The sequence below is a fragment of the Rhinolophus ferrumequinum genome, chromosome 22 (assembly GCF_004115265.2).
Source record: "Rhinolophus ferrumequinum isolate MPI-CBG mRhiFer1 chromosome 22, mRhiFer1_v1.p, whole genome shotgun sequence".
Classification (NCBI taxonomy): Eukaryota; Metazoa; Chordata; class Mammalia; order Chiroptera; family Rhinolophidae; genus Rhinolophus; species Rhinolophus ferrumequinum.
Window position 1 is genome coordinate 49849613 of NC_046305.1, and position 19091 is coordinate 49868703.

The 19091-nt window shown below is 45.2% G+C and overlaps 1 long non-coding RNA gene across 1 annotated transcript in view; it reads right to left on the minus strand.

The window, feature by feature from the left end:
- Nucleotides 1–15251: 15251 nt before the first annotated feature.
- The window catches only part of LOC117015234 (uncharacterized), a 49093-nt gene continuing 45253 nt past the window's right edge, over nucleotides 15252–19091 (minus strand). Inside the window, exon 5 of the long non-coding RNA XR_004421682.1 lies at nucleotides 15252–15315. This is a non-coding gene — a long non-coding RNA (uncharacterized LOC117015234). The remainder of the gene's footprint in view (nucleotides 15316–19091) is intronic.

Below are 19091 nucleotides of genomic sequence, written 5' to 3' on the forward strand. Positions count from 1 at the left end.
ATGGTCATGAAACTGTCCCAAATGCTAGGGGAGCTTCAGGATTATAGGACCTAGCCCTGACCTCAGTGAATTGGTAAACGTATTGGGTAAATGAATGCGTAGCCTTAAAATAAGGAATTCTTTTCTTAAATCCTCTGCCAACAATTGGGGGAAAATAAATGATTGTATTAGTCAGCGTTCTCCAGAGAAACAGAACCAATAGGAGCTAGATGATAGATAGATAGACAGATAGATAGACAGACAGATGATAGATACATAGCTACCGTATTTCCCCAAAAATAAAACCTAGCCGGACCATCAGCTCTAATGCATCTTTTGGAGCAAAAATTAATATAAGACCAGGTATTATATTGTATTATATTATAGTATACCTGGTATTATATTTATATTATATTATATTATATTATATTATATTATATTATATTATATTATATTACCAGGTCTTATATTAAAATAAGGGGTCTTATATTAATTTTTGCTTCAAAAGACGCATTAGAGTGGATGGTCCAGCTGGGTCTTATTTTCAGGGAAACACGGTAGGTAGGTAGATAGATAGATGATAGATAGATAGATAGATGATAGATAGGTAGACAGATAGATAGATATTATGGGAATTGGTTTACGTGATTATGCAGGCTGAGATACACCATGATACGCCATCTACAAGCTGGAGAACCAGAAAAGCCAGTGGTATAAGTCAGTTTGGCTCTGGAGGCCTGAGAACCAGAGGAGCTTATGGTATAACTCCCATTCTAAAGCCAAAGGCCTGAGAACTCGGGGCGGGGTGGGGGGCGGGGCTAGTATAAATCCCAGAATCCAATGGCACAAGAACCGGAGCTCCAATGTTCAAGGGCGGAGGAAGACGGAGGTCCCAGTTGAAGAAGAGTGTGAGAGGGAGAAAATTCAACCTTCTTCTGGCTTTTTGTTCTATTTGGGCCAGAATGGGTGATGCTAGCCCAAATTGGTGAGGGCAGATCTCTTTACTTAGTCTACCAAATCAATGCTCATCTCTTCCTGAGACACCCTCACAGATGCAGCCAGAAATAATGTTTTACCAGCTTTCTGGGCATCCTTACCCCAGTCAAGTTGATACATAAAATTAACTATCACAGTGCAAATAGGGAAGACATAAATCACTAACATAGCTGCTCAATCCCTGGGCAACTCTAACAGCTCAATTAATGAGAAGTAATACTCATTCAAAATTTAGTTATTGGTGCCAATCTCTAAGATCCTTCCAGTCTTAGAAACCCTTTGTGTGCTGGATTAACAAATGAAGCATAAGCAAAAGGATTTGTCCACAAGTTTGCAATCTATTACAATCTAAGAGGGATTTTTTTTTAACCTTTTTTTTTTATTGGGGAACAGTGTGTTTCTCCAGGGCCCATCAGCTCCAAGTCAAGTCTTTGTCCTTCAATCTAGTTGTGCAGGGCGCAGCTCAGCTCCAAGTCCAGTCGCCGTCCTCAATCTTTAGTTGCAGGGGGCACAGCCCACCATCCCATGTGGGAATTGAACCGGCAACCTTGTTGTTGAGAGCTCGCGCTCCAACCAACTGAGCCATCCGGCCGCCCCGCCGGAAGCTCCGCGGCAGCTCGTTGTCTTCAATCTAGTCGTGGAGGGCGCAGCTCACTGGCCCATGTGGGAATCAAACTGGCAACCCTGTTGTTAAGAGCCCATGCTCTAACCAACTGAGCCATCCAGCCGCTCCCCTAAGAGGGATATTTGAAATATTTAGTAAATACAGGGCAAGAAGGCTTCCAAGCTGAAAATGGTTGTATCCTAAAAGCTCCCATGTGACTCGGTGGTGTGGAATTTGGCGCATCTTTTCCCATAGAAAGAATGTTGTGAAGGGTAGTTAGCGTTCCAGGCTAGCCCCTAAAAGTTTAGTTAAGGCATGATGTCGCTTAACTACAGTGCTGAGAATACTGAAGACTAACAGCCGACTTAAGATGGCCTCTGAATGGGAATAAAGATGCCAAGTTCTGACCGGGACTCTAGGAATACACTACACTCTCCAGAGTTTCAGATTCTAGAGTCTCTACCCCACACCTACACTGGGGATGGCCTCTTCCTGCCCCCATCTCTTCACAGGAAAGGGAACTAACATTAACTGATCACCTAACATGCTTAATGCAAGGACTAACCCCTTCAGCATTATCCCTTTCATAAACAAAACGCTGAGCCCAATTGCAAACAAAAAGCTTTATTTTTTTTTAAACCCTAATAGCGTTTTCCTAATTATAAAAAGTAACAAAATAGTGTGGCATCGTAAAAATGTAGTAATACAGAAAAAGTATAAACAGGAGTTAAAATCACCTATAACCACTGTTAAAATGTTGATAACTACTTTTTACCCATCACATTTTTATTTTATTCCTACTTTTTTTTTTTACAGAATTGGGATTGCGTTATGAACACTATATTGTAATCTGCTTTTTCTTTCACTTACCGATATGTCAGGGACATTTTCTATGTCAATAGATATATATCTTCTTCACCTTTTTCATGATTATCTGGGGTGCAGTGAGAGGGAATGGCACCGAAAGGCAATATAAGGTTTGTGCCTTTCTCTCTACAAGGATGGCACCACCGTACTAGCATTCCCAAAGACAAGCATCTGTGTGGTACCCCCTAGCCTGATTCCAGTAGACATGTCCCCTCCACCCATTGCTAAGTCCTTGGGTTACATAGTGTTTTTAATCTTTGGATTTAGCAAAGTTCATTTAATGCCCTATGATTGCGTATTTCAATTTTCAGTTAATAAAAATGTCACCATGTTGAAGGTAACTAGCACTCCCCTTTCCATGTCTAAGACAAAGTAATTTGGTGCTGCTGACACATTCTTCTCTCTGCCCCAAATAAGTTACTCTGTGTAATTCTGAGCCCTCATTTCAAAGCCTTACAAACAGCTCGTGGGAAAAAGTAGAATTTCTAAACAAAACAGTTCAAAACAAAACAAAAATACAAGCCTCCCCTTTCAACCAACCCCTTCCCCACCACACACAGAGCACACAAAAGGAAGTGTGCTGGGTGAGTGGTGAAACACCGGGGGAGATAAGAGTGACCTTGACAGATGCTGAGAAAGCCCTTCAAAAATCTTGGGAGATGATTTCTATGGGTAAACCGGGGTAGAAGTTTACATCCTGAACAGCTAAACCAAACTTTGTAAAAGCTCTTGCCACTCCCTTCAAGCCTGCTGCCCCCAAAACAACAGTCACCTGCTTCAGTCCTGCCCAGGTTTCCCTGAGCTCCCACAGTCTCGGGGGCTGAGGGACCAACTCTGCCTTTGGTGGCAAGGATGTGTGTGAAAGCCAAAGACAGCTAGGACAGTGAGAGGCCAGGGAGAAATATGCTCATCAGGGACTCAGAAGACCTGAGCTCAAGTACTAAGTGACACAGAGTCCAGTGACCTTGAGAAATCACTAATGCTCTTTGGCCCTCTGTTTCCATCTTGGTAAAAGGAAGGGATTAGGCAAAATTCCACTGACTCTTCCTTGCAGTTCTGAAATTCGATGTCTCTGTGATTCTAAGTAATTGATTCTCTCTATACGCAGCCAAAGCTTGAAAGAAGTTGGAGTTCGTGTTGGCTGCCCAACTAGTCTACTCTTACAGCTGCTGCCTTCCCTCATCACCCAGCGCTCTGGGGAACACAAAACATCTTCTTAGGCACTTTTTATTCCAGATGGTAGCATCGCATTGAAATCTTAAGGGTAGTCCAGATAAGAGCAGACATAAGCAAACGCTTGGAGGTGTGTTGCAATCAGGATGCTTTCTGCTGTCAGTCACAGAATACCCAGGTGAAGTCAACCACACTGAGCTCGACACTGTGGGAACTATAGGGTGTGTTAAAGCTAAGGGTGGCCCACTTATAACTGACCCATTTCTTTATTCATTTGTTTCATCACCCATCCATCCATTTGAAAAACCCACAGAGTTTGGCACTGTGCTGGGAACTAGATATCCATATGACTCAGACATGAAAAGAGACCCAAAGCGAGGAGTGTCATAAAGTGTCAGGAGCTCCCAGACCCCTCTCAGAGGTGTTACCACCTGCAAGTCCCACAGGCATGGAGAACTAGCTGGAAGAAAAATGCTGTCTTTGTTTAGATTGCCAAGTCTACAAAGACACGGGGATATCCAAGAGGTCTATCTGGATTGAGGGGGCTGGGCCATGATGCTGGAAGGGGCTGGCAAGGACTATCCAAGGGATCAAGTTGGAGCTCTGATCTCAGAGGAACAGAGCACGGGAATCTGGAACCATGTATGTTGGTGTCTATTCACCCTACACACGAGGGTGCAGAGAGAGAGTCCCATTCCCTTTCAGGTCTGACTTGTTGACTGTGGCCTGCAAGGGACCTAATCATAATGGTTGAAATGCAAGTTGACCTGAATAGGAGGAGATCATGACAGGTGACTTCAAATAATTATAATAATAATAATAATAATAATAATAATAATAATAAACATCACTTATAGTGCCAGACAGTGTCCTATGCCCTTTTTACACATTAGCTCATTTAATTTTCATAAACATTCTGTGAGGTAGGTATTAGCACCCCCATTTGACACAGGTGAAAAGCAAGAACAGAGACCTTGCCCAAGGTCACACAAATGGTTAGTGGTTAGAGCTGGACTCTGAATCCAGGCAGTCTGGTTCCAATGTCTGTGCACTCAACCACCAAAACAATGACATAACAATGTGAGAAGGGCAATTATAGAGCTCAGACCAGGATGCTACAGGGACTGAGAGAGGAGCACGTCATGAAAGTGCCAGGGAAGTTCCGCAGAGGAGATGGCATGTGTGGCATGGCTTGAAGAGTGAGTAGAAGTTCTCCAGACAAAGAAATAGGGGAAGTATATCCCAGGCAGCTTGCCACAGCATGAGCAAAGCCATGGGATGAGAAAAAGAAGAGGCATTTTTGAAGATCAGAAAATAATTCTACACAGCTGGACCAAAAGGTATGTGGGAGCTTGGCTTTCAAAGAAGCCAGAGTTTGGGGTCAAATTGTTAAGGGCTTTGCAAACCACATTAATTTGTTCTGCAGGCAGCAGGGAGCCAAGGAAAAGGATGGGTCAAGACTCTCCTCCAGTGTTCAGGGATCCACAGGATGATTTCTCAATTGCCTGATCTTGGATCACACCCAATAGAAAATCACTTCTGCTTCGGCTACCTGTTCCTTGCTTTTAGCATCCCCAGCAATTTAGGTAGAGGTCAGGGTCAAGTGACTTCAGTCCCATTTCCAGTCCAGGGCTGGAAAGTGAAGGATGCATAGTTGTTCGAAGACAGAGCTGGCAGGACGCCCCCCCAGCAGCACTCTACCATAGAATCCTGGGAAATTCTTTCACTACGGGAGCCCTGAATCTGAGAAAATCTAAATGGAGGCCAGCAAAGGACTTATTTTCCTTAGAATCTCTGGGAATATCTCTAAGAGTAAACCCCTCAATTGGCAGGCTCCCTTGAACTTCGTAAGTGGGAGGCTGAATAGACAATGGAACTTGACTCCCCCAAAGACATGACTTCCGTCCGATTCACCATTTTATTCTCGTTTTCTCCAGGACACACCTGCAGCCCTTCCAAACAATGAGTCTTTCAAGTCACAAGCTGTGTCTCTACATCCAAAAGTTCCCCTACTTATAAGTAAGAAAGTCTGTTAAGTTCAAGGGCTCTCAGGCCACCTTCTTTTTTTAAATTTATTTTCTCAATTATGGTTAACATACAGTATTATATTAGTATCAGGTGTACAACGTAGTGGTTAGACATCTCCATACCTTACAAAGTGATCCCTCGGATAAGTCTAGTGCCTGTCTGACATCATACGTGTTATTCCAATATTATTGACTATATTCCCTATGCTGTACTTTACATCCCCATGACTATTTTTATAACTGCTAATTTGTACTTCTCAATCCCTTCACCTTTTTCATCCATCCCCCAGCACCCCTCCCATCTGGCCCACTTGCTTCTTGATGGCTGTGTGACCACTGAGAAAGAGGCTCTTGGAAGTCCTGCAGACTCAAGGACAAGGTGACGCACCCACAGGAATAATCCACCAGCAAAGCCTTCAGAACAAGACATGTCACAAAGAACTCTAAACCCAACTCAAACTCAAGCTCTGTCACTTGGTGGCTGTGGGATTTGGGCAAGTCCCTTCAACCCTCCAAGCCTTGATGTCCTCATTGTAAAAAGGCTGTTCCACATCTGACAATCCATTACTATGTTATAATGAACTACTCTGTTCCAAATGCAGAGTGTCATAGAACCAGTGCTATTATCGATTAGACTCCTGCTCTCCAAGGTGTTGGGGCAAGCTCTTCCTGGGAGTGACAATTATTCAGGCTTGTCAGTGGCATGTCAACAACCAGAAACAGCTTAGCGCAGTGCCATGCCCATGATTCCAGGGCGGAGCAGGCTAAGTATGGCACGCATGTCTGGTCAGCTTCTACACGAGCCTGGGTGGAACAGGCGGGGAGGTAGAGAGTTTTTTCCCACTGCTGTTGAGCCCAGGTGCCTCATGTGCCATCCTCCTCCTGAGCCCAGTTTCCACCCTTGGGCTCAGGTAGTAGAGTAACGCTCAAGGGCTCTGCAGTCCAGAAGCTGTTGGCACAGACCCTCCCCAGGGTCGGGGGAAATGGGTAAATTTTTTTCCCAATAAGCATTCTTTTTTTGGTATTATTTTTGAGGTATAATTGACATGCAAAAAAGCTGTACATATTTAATGTATACACCTTCTTAAAATTATTTTTATAAGAGTTTATTTGAGCCAAACTGATGATGTATGACAGGGAGCAACATCTCAAAGCCAAGCCTTTGAACTTGGTCTCATTAATAACAGAGGTGACATTGACCTCCTTTGGCCTGGCTCCTGTGTCTGTCCCTCCTGTTGTTTCCTAAACTTGAACGGAGAATGGGGATGTCATTTATTGGGCCCCTGAAATGATTGTATTGATCCTTTAAGTGACAACAATTTGTCAGGTAAGTATGCTCTGTATTCAACAGATGAAGACACTGAAGAACAGAGTTTAAAGAATTTACTCAAGGTGAAGCAGCTAACAAATGGGTTTAGATGCCAGATGTTTGGACTCCAAGTTAAAGCTCCTTTCTCCCACTGCATAATGTAGCAGGGACTAAGGAATCGAGTGTTGAAATAAATCACAATGGTGAGATGGCATTTGCCAAGAAGCACAGAGCTTGGTTGAATTTTTTCCAAAATTGTTGACTTGGCAATTAATAAGCTTCAGATGAAACCTTTGACATCTGCCATTCCCTAATAAACACTTTTTATAAAGTGCCAATCCGTTTTCCTGCCTTGTAAAAGTGCCATCGGTTGGAACTTCTTTTGACACCATCTTCTGCTATCTTTGCAGGAACAGATTAAGGGGAGGAAATCCTTTATTTACCAGAGTGCTTGGAATAGAAATATAACTTCATGGAGACAGACAGAAATATGAATAATCGTGTACTTTTTAGAAATTAACTTTCTTTCCAGGAGGCCAGCGCTCAAAGATTAGCCCTTTAAACTGTCTCTGGCCTGCACGCTCTGCAGACTTGGAAACAAAAGAGATTTGGGGGATGAAACTGATGCAGGGCAGTGCCCGTGCTGTTCCAGGAGGACTCAGTTTCTTTTCAGACAAAGGCTCAGTGGATCATTGGTCACATTTAGAAGCCTCAGGTATTTGCCAAAAGAAGTGTTTTGGAGAGAAGAGAATCTCCCACTCTCCTTGCCACAAGGAATTCCAAGATTGCTGGGCAAGATGAAGCAAAGGATTTATAGGAGGAGAGAAATTTCCTAATTTTTACATTGACTTTACATGCATTTCCGCCTCCCCTTGTTGCGATCCACCAGTCCCAACTAATGTTACACCTTGAATCACCCAAGTGCCTGCAGCCCCTTGACAGAAAAGATTCAGACAAGGTATTGGGTAAGCAAGATGATGCTTTTAAGCTAGACTTGCGTTCATAGAATATTCTAGAGTGTGTTTCACACACACAGGCGAACCATCTGGCCAGCTTGGTTAGCTCTCTTTGCTGTGGGTGCTGTAAGCCTTGCCCTCTCCTCTCTCACTCATGTTTTGCACATGTAATTAACTCTTCTTTGTCTTTCCTTCCTGTTAGACCATGAGCTCCATGAAGGCAGGGAGGATGCTTGTCTTATTCATAGCTTTGAGCATAGTGGCTATGAATTACAGAGGTCAAGAGCATGGGTTCGAGGGAAAGACAGACCTGGGTTTGAATTCTACCGAGCTACTTATCCATCACGTGACTTAGAGAAAGTGACTCCCTGTCACTCAGTTTTCTCAGCTGTAAATTTAATGGGGATGATAAGAGCTACTGAGAAGATTACATTAACTCACACGTGTAAAGCAGTTAGTTTGGCCCCTGACACTTTATGAGTGCTTAGTAAATATTCACTACTATTATTGTATTAAGCACTAAAAGAGTTTTTTAAGTAGAATTTTTTTAAATGAGAGGGACAGGGCTGGCCTCCTTAAGTGGAATTCTCCTCCCGCCCCCTGGGATCCTGCCTGAGTGGCTTTTGGAAGCAAACGAGGAGGTGACAAGCATACTGGAGGAACCCGCTCTTAGGATGTTTGCCTCATCTCCTCCTGCGCACCCGCAGCAGTGGCAACGGAGACTCCATTCAGTGAGCTGCTTTGCTCCCAAGAAGAACCTGATCCAGGGCAAAGGAGACAAGCCCCACCGTGGAGGAAGTGTGCCTAGGTCCCTCACCTGCCCCGGATGCCGTCTGGGAGGCTATCAGCTCACAGCCTGCCCCAGCTTCCTCCACTATTGTTTAGCACTCACCACTTTCCTGATAGCCAGGCTGTGGGAACCACTGCCCAGACAGCCTGGGCCAGTACAGGGGCAGGACTGCAGTGAGAAGGGGCTCTCTGTCATAGGAGGACTGAGGCGTGTGTGTGTGTGTATTGGGGGGGCAGGCTGAGATGAGGTCCCGTCTCAGGATTCCCCAGTATTAACATATTGAAACACCCAACACACATGTGATGATGAGTAGTTTTGTGAAACTAAAGAAAATTAATAGTCTTCACAAGCAAATGTGTTACCCGAGTGTTTAAAGTACTTGTTTGTCCTTGAAAAGCTAAACTGTCCCAGCTCCAACCATTTTCTAGGCTTTCCTGGTTGTAGTCAGTCCTGTGAGACATCCAACTCAATTCAATCATGGAACAAAAATATCTTAAACATTGCATTTATAACCATGTGTTAGAGGTTTATTGCCTTAGGAAATTTTTGGGATTCTTTACTTGTAATGTTTAGTTATTACGTCAGGCATTTTGCTAATTGTTCCCTTTAATAATTTTATCTTTATATCAGTCTCTGAATTAGTGGATTTTAGGTACTCTCCTTTTCATCACGAAAAAGGTTTCTTTCTTTTGGTTGTATAAATAATACTCAATGTTTAAAAAGAAAATAACAATACATAAACCATAGGATAAAAATTAAAAATCATCTGAAACGCCACCACCCTGAAATAATCAGTTAACATTATCTAAATAAACAGTATATCAGTATTGATATCTATAGAGAGACACATATGTTACTTTTGATAAAAATTGTGGAGTTTGAAATTATGAACACATTTTTTTTCCTTAAGTGCCGTGTTCTAGATAATCATGACACAAGCATCCAGGAACATGGTTGGAACGTGATATGTATCTCAGATTTATCTACCTACATATAACTAGATACATGTATCATAAAATATCTGTAAGTAGATAGAGAGATATATGGCTAGCGATGTATAACTGCGTAAATACAGATCAGCTTACGTGACTTGTGTGTTTTTATTTGACATTCTGGTGTGAATTCCTACATTATCAGCCCATCAGCATGTACGTATAATGAAGAACATAACACATCTGTTCTTTTAAACGTTTAATCCACAATTTGTGATTAGTTAGTTTGAAGGTCAACCTGGCATATGTCGCAGGGTACATGGTAACGTGGCATCTGTTAGAAGCTAAGATCAGGAGATCTTACGATCAGGTTCTAAATCTAGGAGAGTATTTGAAATTCAAAATCCTGCAACTAATCATAGCTCAAAGTAAATCAGACCACAGTCAAAAATATCAACTCTGAAAGGAAACTCTGAGACCACCTGCTCCAGATCAGTCCCTTCAGAGATGACGAAACTGGGGCCCAGTGAAGTGGACGTGTCCAGTGTGGCTGAACTTATACTAAAATTTGTTTTCCTGAATCACCGTCCCACCACTTTCCATCAGATTTTGTTTCCTGTTACGTGTAGCATATGGCAGAGCTGTTTCCCCATTCTCCGCATCACACTTGCTCAGAAAGGGCTGGCATCTTCCTCCGTCAGACATTTTCAGAGATTGAGTCAGAAGTGGAAAGAAGGGAAACGGGGTCCCTGAGAATTCAGATCCCGTTATGTCTGGGAAGATAAGGACAGAGGGAATATGAGCTATTATAACAATGAGTGTAGTACATAGAGCACTTACTAAGTTTCAAACACTGTTCCGACTTCACAGCGGCCACCCTAGTGAAGTTGTTCCTATTATCGTACCCTTTAAGAGGAGGAAAGTGAGGCTCCCAGAAGTTCAGGAACATCCCAGGATTTATACCTAGTGAGCGGCAGAGGCCTCATACGAAACCCAGCAGCCTAGCCTCTTGACCACAGAACCTCTCACAGACAGAGGAGCTCAGACAAAGTGATGTTGCTGAAATCACAGAAGCAGAACTAATCGAACCCTTGTCATTGTCACCATATGTTCACGGAGAGTTACCATATAGAAGCCAAGCAATTGCAAAGGCTATTCCTGGACCCTCTCCCTGTGTCCCCGGCCACGGTCTGAGACCCTGGCCAAAGCGTCAATGACTGTGTGTTGGTCCTTTGTTATTTCTTTGTTTTTTCTAATGTTTTATTATAGAAGATCTCACACATATGCAAAAATAGTCAGGGTAATATAATAAATTCCTATGTGTTATTGTTTTTTAAAAATACATCATTTATTTCATTTTTTCACCCTTTTACAATATGTTTCTATATGTTGTATAATGTACTTAATATATTAACACCATCATATATTTTATAATTTATACATACACATACATGTACTGGAGGGCATGCTCGCACTTATAACACTAAAAAATACTTTCTACTAAATATTAAAAACACACGCACTCAAGCAGCCATCAGTGATTTACGGACATAACTGACATGTCAGACCAAAATAGGCTCAGAATGTCTAGGTTCAGGTTCTGGCTCCCCTGCTTACAAGCTGGGTGACCCTTGCATACGTCACCTCACTTCTCTGAGCCTCATTTTTCTCATCCACAGACGGGGCTAGGAATTCTACCTACCTCTCAGGGCTGTGTTGATCAAACAAGATCAGGGATGTGAAAGGCTTTACAAACAGTAACGAACCACATGACGGTGAGGAGGAAATCAGACTCACACAAGGCGGTGTGTCTGTGACACCGTGGGTTCTATTGTTTAAATCATTTGTCCTGTTTACCAACTCCCCTCTGACGCTGTGCCTAATTAGTCTAGTGACACCCTCCTTCACTCTGCCCCCAAGGACACAGCAAAAGCAGGACTGGCCTCCTACAGTGGAATCAAGATGGCACCAGGCCCGGTTGCCATGGCTGGTGGAAAAAACAGTAGCACACTGTCCTCCCTGGGTGACCACACCGCCACTTAGATAACACCCAGCCCTACCCACTGCTGCCCCCCCACCCCGCCCCCAGTTGCCTCAGGAGGGCAACACTCTTTGATCTCCATCCCTGGAGCACAAACGTCCCCACCGGAGCCACCAATTACATGAGGTTGTTGCCCTCGAGTCTAAGGGGCTCCTTGCCTCTCACAGAGGAGACAGTGAGACAAATGCGGTCCCTCTGAATAATCACGACTCCGAGGAACAAATAAACACGACGGGACAGCTGCCACAGCACATGGAGGCAGAGAGTAATTGAACTTGTATACATTTTGTAAGCCACTTGGAGAATATTTTTAAATTGGGATATTTCTGGCCCAGAGTCACCCTGGGGACTTTGCTCATGGACGTGCCTGCTGCCTGAGAATGGCAACTTTGCACAAAGACTTATGCGTAGGGGTTACGAAGGCCACATATTCGGTACGTTTCTCTAGCGATCAAGGCCTTTGGAAACTGAAAGGCTGCAACACCCAGGGGCTGCCCAGTTACAGGGGCTCTGGAACCCGGGGGGGCCATTCTTGTCATACTGGGGTATGGGATTTCTCTCCATCCCAAAGCGGGATGAACATACAGCCTCTGGTGTGAAGACGGTAGCCTGGGCTATTTGACCCGTGACCCCGTGATCGCAAGGCTTATTCTTATTTGCACGTGTAACTCATCTGATGCATATTTACATCTCAGTTCCTGAGAAACCGTCAGGCTCAATGCTGACATGACCAATGGAAAACACAACTTCTTAGGATTTAGAGGATTTAGAAGTTGCTTGTGGCAGATGTCATGGTTTACAAATGTGTGTTTCAAAGGACCATTTTCATTATTATCACCAGAAGATGCTTAGCAATCACAGGAGAAACAGTGCGGGACAGCACAGGTGCTGAGCAAGTACAGGGTCAGGGAGGGTTTACCAAGGTATAAGACACAGTCAAGCCTCCACTGGCTCCATGGTCTAGTGGGACAAATAGACAGATGAACCTGTCATTTCCATCCAGAGAAAAGCTATACTTAAAAGGAACTAGTATAAAGTGTTTATGAGAGCCAGAATGGAGCAACCAAGTGTCACAGGGAGCGGGATTTGGGTATGCGGAAGGCGTCACAGAGGTCATGATCCCCGGCAGCTGTGGTGGGGCAGGAGGGAGGGACGTGGCGGGCACACACACACACACACACACACACACACACACCCCGCCCCCAGCAGCAGGAGCACCTTGTGCAAACGCAAGCGAGTGACCAGGCTTCTAGTAGCGGGTAGGACTCCATCGAGAGCTGATGAGAGATGAGGCAAGAGAAGGTGCAGAGACCAAGGGGAGAAGGAATCCATCTGCAGTGATGGAGTCAAGGGGTAGTGTGCGGTGCTTGACTACTCCCCATCTCTAGCAGCTGCTCCCCCAAAACTAAATAAAGCTTGTACGCCTGCCCTGCAATTGCAGCTTCAGCCTATGGTTCCTTGACTCCCTTGTCCCTCCAATCAGATGGCTACCTTAAGCCTCTCCAAAACAGAAATTCTGGAATTTCCACTGCTGCTGTGACTCTTTAGGGAGCTCTCTCCAGTATGTGACAGGCGCCACCATAGAATTTTCAGCATGGGAGGGACTTCACTTAATCAATAAAATCTATCCCCAACAAACCACTGGTGGAACCTTTTGGAAATCTGGACCTTGGGCATGTTCCTTAATGTTTCTGAGTGTCACTTTCCTCCTCTATAAAATGGGGGATTATAATGTCTACTTGATAAATAGCTATCGTGAAGTCGTATTTTTATGGGAAGAAATCTCATCAATAGATTCACCCAAAGGTACCATTTGGGGCTACCACTTGGCTCCCGGGTGCCTTAATGTCAATTAGAAAAAGGTTCCCCTCCTTCAAAATGCTTTATTCCAAGTGTCCAGAAAAGTATTGTAATATACTTTTGTTTTTGTTAGAAGACACTTGACTGCCACCTGCCAGAAAATTACCATCATATACCACTCTAGGATGTCTCAAATGTAAGCGGACCCCTTCAGATGTGTCATCCTGTGCAGCTCTACCTGCAGCTCTACAGCCATACACAACAATCCTACTTCAGAGAAGGGCTCATCCATCTGCTTTGTTAGAAATGAGGCTGCTGGAGGCAGGCAGAGATCCAGTGTGGCACCGGTGGGCGGAGAGAGGAAGGGTCCCTGCCAGCTGGCCCCCTGAAAACATAAGGAGCATAGAGACCGCCCTTCGCTCTCACCATCACCAGGCACTGAGAGTAGGACTCTTCCCTCCAGGCTTTCACCCCTTGTCCACCCATCTCCACCCACACCCAGGCTACCGAATACCTTTTTATTTTTTATTTTTTGCTTAAATGTCACCTTCTGGGGGAGGCATACTTGACCACCTTGTTTAAAATTGGAAACTCCCGCACCCACCCCCCAATTTCCCTGCTTTATACGCCTTTTGACACACCATACATTTAATTTATGTATATGCTTATTACCCACCTCTCAACTAGAATGTCAGCTCTGTGAGGGTGGGGGTGTGACCTGTTTCAATTCACTTCCTAAGAAGAGCGCCTGGCACACACAAAAGGTACTCACATATTAGCTGAAGGAATTCATTGTATTCCTTCTGGTCACTATTCTCCCTGCTTCTGAGGTCCACTCTCTTGGCTCTGTTCCTTCTGGAAGTTCTTGTTCTTCTGACTCACACAGTGTGATGTGCCCACATCACATCAGGGCTTCGTTCCCTAGAATGAGGCCCTGGGCCCTATTCAGATGTCTCTGGAAGGAGGTCGTGCATTAAATTAAAGTCCATTATCAGTACCTGTGGGCGAATCCATTGATGAGATTCCGTCCCATAATAATATGGCTTCACAATAGCCATTCATCAAGGAGGCATAATAATTCCCCATTTCATAGATGACGAAGGTGACACTCAGAAACATTAGGGCGCACGCCTGAGTTTCCACAGGTAGAAAGTATGACAGCCAGGATTCAAATCCAGCGCTGTCTGAGCCCAAAGTCTGGATGGAGTCAGCTTGCCGTGCTCCCTTTCTCAACAGTGCCACCAACTGAATTGTCGTGAATTATTTGGTTCACACAAGGAATCCATAGCCAGCGTGACTCAAGTGGGCCATTTCTCTCTCCCCATTACACACAATTCCAGTGATAAATCATTTTCATCAAGGCAGATGGTTTCCTGTCTGGGGAATTGAAAGCAGGGAAACCAAAACAGAATCTGTCACTGTTTAACTTGAACTTGAGGAAAAGATTAGATGGAATAAATTCCAGCCATTCAGATGCTCCTTTGAATAGGTTTGTTTTTCTCTCTTCAGTGAAGTGACAAAGCAAAGACTTGTACTGTGAACTGTACTGATTCCTTAATGCTTAGCCATCTGTTTAGTGTTGAAAAAAATTAGGGACAGGTGAGTAGTCCGGAGTAAGGGGCCTTGGAGAAATGGTCCTGAGTGGGCTGTACCAGGGATGGCACCAGGCCCCTGAGCCAAATCCATTCTTTGAACACTGATGAAGTACGTACCACGTCCCAGGTTGAACCAGACCACACACATACAAGAATATGCTTTGTTAAGAACCAAGTCTTACCCAGACTGAACTCCAGAATCAGGACCAAAATAGTTGTCACATCCACAGGGTTCAGACCTAACATCTGGAGAGAGATGAAAACATTAAAGGGATGAGAACCGTGTATGGTTTACTGTATGATAAATGGCAGACGTAATTATAGACAGCGGCACACGCCTCACATTGGGACCCTGGTGGTCACGTGCAGCCCCTCCTTAATCAGAAGGAATAGATGACAACTCAGCCAGCAGTAGGCAAACGGACCGTGTCAGCTGTGGTACATCCAGACTCCTTGTTTCCTTCCTTTACCAAGATCCTGCTGATCCTTCCCATGTCCCGTGCTACCCTGGTCTCAGCACTCCCTGGGGGACAGGACACTTCCTTATGTGGTGGCCTCCTCACTGTATTCAGGAAAGTCTCAGTGTCTTCACCGCAGTTTGGTCGGAGGGCACCCTGAGTACAGAGAATGTATCCTCACTATTACTAAGGTTCTGTTCCCTTCTGATGCATGTGGTAAGTCTTTCACCAGCATCCCTTATGAGCTGAGTTTCTCTCTCAGCTGCTGGCCTTCTGCCTCATGTTCTGAGTTGTCCCACCTGTAACATGGCAGCAAGGCAAGGGCTCGTAAACCTCTTCCAAAAAGAATATGTCACAGGTTGGTCGGAGCTGCAAATGGGCGCCATAACTGGCATGTAAACTCCATGTGATGGCCATTCCCCTTTGACGGAGGCCACATGGGGTTTTATTTCTGTTGCCATTTCGTGCCCAATATTGTGTGACCCTAACAGGCCGTGTAAAGAGTTATGCAGAGACGAAGATGAGTAAGACTGACCCCTGCCCCGTTTAGTTGGGGAGACACAGTAATCCGATGATGACAATCCAAAGGGAGGGGGACCAGGGGACAGGACTCATTGCCTGAGGGAGCTGAAGGAACCTCCAGAGCTGCGGATAAGAAAGAAGAAACTGCAATGGAAGACTAACTGCCCTTAAAAGCTCAGTTCTGCGGAAGACCCAACCATCAGGTGCTGTTCTAGCCAGGAGAGGTTTTCGCTTCTGCCCTTTGTCTCCTCAGCTCCCTGTGTTGTCAGCATTCAGAAACACCAACTCTTCCAGGGACCCATGTCTTTACATCTCTGACGTCTGCCTTCAGGGATACTTAACTGATTAGATGGTGAAGTCAGGAATGCAGACATGTAAATAAATCAGTTTCGTAGAGGGGGATGTCTCCCTGAGCTGGCCAGCCAGCTGGGCAACCAGCTCAGGACAACTTGGATCCCAACACACATGTTGACCCCCAAAAATGACTTTGAACTAGCAAGAGGTTCTCAGACCAGAATTAGGAGCAGCAGTGGTCATGCATGGCCAGTCTCCACCCAAATCTGCTGTCATAAAATGACGCAGGTCTGAACTCCGGCATTCTTCTTAAGACAAAGGAATTCATGGGAGTAGCTCTTCATTTCCTCTGCATTTCTGTACCTCACTGGGCAATTGGAATCTGTCGGGAACAGTAGCTCTGCTCCTGAGTTATGTTTTCTCTTTGCAGAAGTAAATTGAGCTATAAAATTAGTCTTTGTTTTAGCATGTTGGAGATGGGTACTCTTTGCTACCTCTTCCCTGGCGTTTAATGAGACCAGATGGTGTGACGACATCTCATAGGTCATTGTGAGGACTTTGGCTTTTACAGGGAAACAGGGAGCCATTGTAGGATTCTGAGCAGAGGAGTGATATGGTTGGATTTATACTCTCGAAAAAATCTACTTGGCTTCTATGTTGATAATACACTGTAGAAGGTGAGCGTAGAAGAAAAAGACACTGTTGCGATCATCCAGGCAAGATATAACAAAGGTGGTAGCAGTGGGATGAGGAGAAGTGCTCGGATTCCAGACGTGTTTTGAAGGTGGAAGCAACAGGATTCACTGAAGGATTGAATGTGAGGTGTTTAAAAAAAATGGGGGAGGGGAAGATGACTCCACAGAAAGATACACTTGCCATGAATTGAGATGGGGAAGACTGAGGGTAGAGCCCTTTGGAAGACAACGACAGACAAAGAGCATTGGAGGTGGAGTGGACAGGGGTTTGGGGAAGGAGGAGGAAGAAGAGAGGAAAGGAGTCTATTGGGCTTGTGGGGAAAAGAGAACTCCAGTTTTACTCATAGGGTATTTAGGACCCTCATAGGGACTTCTTTGTCTCGTACTCTTCCACTGGCTCACATGTGAAAGAAAGAAAGTGGCACCTGGCCTAACAGTGGGGGAGTCAGCTAGATCTAAGGTTGTATAACCCTGGGCATGTTGCTGGACTTCACTGGGCCCCAGCTTCCTCATCTCCAAAACTGGATGAGACCACCCACTACTCTGGGAAGTGCTGGTGTGAGGATTCCATGAAATAACATCGGAACGTGCTTAGCGCAAAGTCTGATTTGGCTGCAATGCAAAGAACCCCCAAACCTCTGTGGTTTACAAGCACAGACATTTTTCTTCAGGGCTGTGGATTGGCTCTGGCTCTGCTGGACTCCACTGGTGTCCTACCCCGGTGACCAAGTGACCTGCCTAAGGTTCCATCTCTAAACACCATCACATTGGGGATTGGGGCTTCAACATGAATGTCCAGGAGACACAAACGTTTAGTCCACAACACCTTCCCTGATCGACATACATAGAATGACAAATCCTTGCCATACAAACTCCTATTGACCTTACCCTGATTTACTTTTCTCCGTAGTACTTATCACAATCTGACATATATATTTACATAATTTTCATTGTTGTTTGTTATCTGTCTGCCTCTTTTAGAACATAAACTCAATGAGAGCAGGAATTGTTCACCACTGTATCCTCAGCACCTAGAATAATGAGTGATACATAAAAGGCAGTCATTAAATATCGAATTAATTAATTGAGTTAATTTGTGCCATGGATTTTATATAAATTAATCTCATTTGGATCTCCACAGGACCCATACATATATATGTACATATACACACGGCATTGTCAAGCCCCATTTAAAGAATTAAAATAACTCGCTCAAGGTCACAGTTCAGGGCTGCCCACACTCCCACACACAGGGAGAGACAGGCCCCCCAGATTGCAGCTCAGACATAATATTGCCTCTTTTGTTTCCCAGCATTGAGGTGGCAACGTGGAGAGGGTCCCCTATACCCTGCAGGCCAGCAGAGCCTCGTGCCCTGGCCACTCTGCTCCCCAGGGACGGTGCTGGGCAGAGAACAGCAGAGTTTCCACCAGGGAAGTGGGGAGGGTGGGGGGGGAGAGGGTGGGAGGAGGTCACTGTCCACTCTGTGTGACAGTGACCAGCAGGAAGAGGTGGCCGGAGCACATCAGGAGCACCTTGTTGACTTTTCGCTCTTCCTCATCACCTCTTCCCTCTGCGCAGGCAGCATCTCTGATGAAATGCCACAGCCAGTGTAATGTCAGGGTCCTCAGTCCTCCAGCCCCACGCAGCCTTTCCTCCGCTCAGCCCCAGAACGCTGTCCATGGGCAAAGACCTTGAAGAGGCTGCGTTTGTCCTTGACCCTCACTGAGGATGCAGAGGGAGCCTGGGGAACACCCCAGCCGGTGCCTGCCTTCTTCAGGACTGACACCTGCGTGCTTGACCGTCCATTGTCACAAGACTCTGTGTTCGGCCCTCCCTCCTCCACATCCTCTCTCTCCCCAGAGCCTTTTCCTCATCAGCAGCTGACAGAGAACTATAGAAACAGGTCATCACTCTCCAGTTCTTTGCTCAGGAAGCGTTTACTGAACACCACCATGACACTGTCCTACGTGTCCATGGAGTTCACAGTGTGACAGGAGACACAGTGTCCACTCCCCGCCAGAGAACCCCGTGCCCGTCCTCAGATGTCCTCAG